Raw genomic sequence first — 2853 nt, 5'->3', positions numbered from 1 at the left:
GTTCCCCTCCTCCCCCGAATATTGTTCTATTTCTTACCAAACATTTGGAATCGATGACGATAAAGCCTATGGCTAGTGTCTGTATCATTTTCCCCTTCACTTCTTGTCACTACTGTTGATGTTGTTATTGTAGCTGTTTTGTTGTAGGTGGTAATACAGCGAGTGACCTATCAAATTAGAGGGGGAAAATAGATGCAAATAGATGCGTAAGACGATCAAGACAGTTAGCAGAAAACAGGAACAGACTGTGTGTGTATTGCTAAAAATGGTTCAGGTCCCATGAAAAACAAACAAACAGAAAACACACAAACTAACTAAGAAAGAAAGAAACAAACAAACAAACAGATCCCAGTTGAATCTTTCTGGGCTTCAGTGCATCCGTCACTTCCTATAAAAGTGGCATTTTTACTTTAAGTAGCAATGACCATCGCCATGGCAACAGATGTTAGTGCAAAGCTATTGTTACAGTAATGACTTCTATTGTGCAAGAAAATGTGAAAGAAAATATGCTATTTGGTAATAGTGATGCACTGCATTCATAATCACGTGATCAAAGATCTATACATGAAGGCAATACCCTGAAAATGATGAGTTTAGTTAAACGTTTAGACTATGTGTTTAGCCGAAAATGTTAGTCTTAGAGATATCGCTTATTCTGATGTTTTAAGCAGTTTTGGCACAACTCTTTCCATACATATAATACTGATAATGATAATGATAATGATAATAATGATAAAGATAATACTTCTGACAATTATAATCATCATCATGATCTCACATTCAGTAATTCAGACATGAAATCATACAGATTTTGATTTGTCACTCTCCCCTTCAGTCCACTGAAAGACCTTATATCATTTTCCACATATGTTTTGTATGTGCAAACATGTACGTGTATAAACCCCTTGTAAATTTGTGTGTCACAGTCAAAGTATGATTTTGAAAAGCCTCAACAAAAGTGCTATGGCCGAAAAAAACTAACAAACAAAAATGTAATTCTTGCTTTGCTTTGCTGATATTCCAAATCATGAAGCCCTATTATGTGTACTTTATATTATTGTCATATCATTGTTTAATATTCAACAATAGTTTGGCAACCTAAAGTTTGCAACCAAATCTCAAATGTACAACTGCATATTTTGCCTCCTGCTTAAGTGTCTAAATATCGCTTTCTTTCTTTTTTTTACACACAGGGATATTCATTCATTCTTGTAATTTTACAAGCTTTTTTGTTTTCATTCCTGTCAGTAAAAACAGACCAAATTGTGGAAGTGACCATCAACTGATTACTTTATTATGAATCATATGATTATTTTGATACTTTTATGACTCTGCACCATAACTGTATTCTTTGGTAGATTAGCATTATTACTACCATGATCATCATTATTGTCATCATCACTATCATTACTATGCCATAATCACTATTATCATTATCAACATGATATCATATCAAATGATGCATTATTCGTCATCGTTATCGTCACCACTATATTTGTCCTAATCTCTATTAAATGCAAGTTGCGTTTCAGTGACACATTTACATGATGCAAATTCTTGCATTTGAAAGATTTATCATTTCAAAATGTCATATCTTTTGTTACTTAGCACCACCAGAAAGTGGGATTACCACCGGCAAGCTAACAGGTTCAATTCAGCTTCCATTGGCAAGCTATCATGCATGCAAACTATATAGCACTAAAACCAGATTCATTTATAGGGGAATCAAACTCTGCATGGGTGGAGAGTTGCATTGAATGTTCACTTTTTAGTTCAGTGTTGCTCATCTCATCAATAATCCAGATTTATAGAATGAATTCTTTTTTTGTGGAAAAATTAGTAGATACAGGCATGGAAATTTCTCCACTTACAGCAGTTCATTAACTCTTGACATTAGAGAAAGTGACTGCACAACATGGGGTGTCATTGATGTTTTAAAATTGTAATCCTATGGGGGTCAAATCGCCATGAAGCTCTTGGAAGAACCATCTACCCCTGCAGATGGATTCAAAGTTGTAATATTACCCTGTAATAAATGAATGGAAAATCAATTTACACACTCTTTGGTCATTTTTAACTCCATTTCTTTCTTTCTTTTCATCACAGTGAAAGTAAATGTTGCAAACTGATGTCTAAATTAAAAATTATCGTCAACAGAATTTTGTATGCTTGATCTGGCATTCTTACATAAAGGTGATACACATGTATATTACTTGATTTGCTTCAAGTACATGTCGCAGAGCAGAAAGATATCTTGCGATATGTGCCCTGTGACTGGTACACATGAATGCAGTAGTGTTTATCTTGTGTAGAAAACCTGTTTAAAAATCCACTTAAAAGATTTCAAAATCTCCTTAGAAAATCATTGCACAGACAGTGGAGTAACATTCACTTAAAGGGACAAAGTGCCAAGCGCTAAACAGCAGTAGGATGGAGGCTTCCTACTGTTTTCAGTGTAGCGATGCTTAATGCACTTACAAGCAATGAATGAAATCTAGTCTTTGACATTGCTGAATCTTAAGTGGCAAGGGATTCACTAGGTCACAGAGACTGGCTGAATCCACAAAATGATGTGATCATCGAATTTACAACCATGTGGATCACATTCCCGTCTCGTGATGTCATTGTGCTTATCTGGCAGAAATTAAATTACTGGCTTTAAAGTCCCTGCATGCTTTTTTCTTCCTTCCAGAGAGAGATGGCATTACTTGTTAATGGCTTTTCGACACACATAGACTTTACCGTATTTTCATGAATACACAGTGTGCTGCATGGAACTTTGTTTACATCTAAAAAAAAATAACGTGGGGACAAAGAAATGGAAATTCATTACATTTCATTTCTTTTCTCTTT

This window comes from Diadema antillarum, unplaced genomic scaffold (genome assembly GCF_040938485.1).
Source record: "Diadema antillarum isolate AM-2024a unplaced genomic scaffold, OU_Dant_1.0 seq00000565_RagTag, whole genome shotgun sequence".
NCBI classification, from domain to species: domain Eukaryota; kingdom Metazoa; phylum Echinodermata; class Echinoidea; order Diadematoida; family Diadematidae; genus Diadema; species Diadema antillarum.
Note: the sequence above shows the minus strand (reverse complement) of the source record.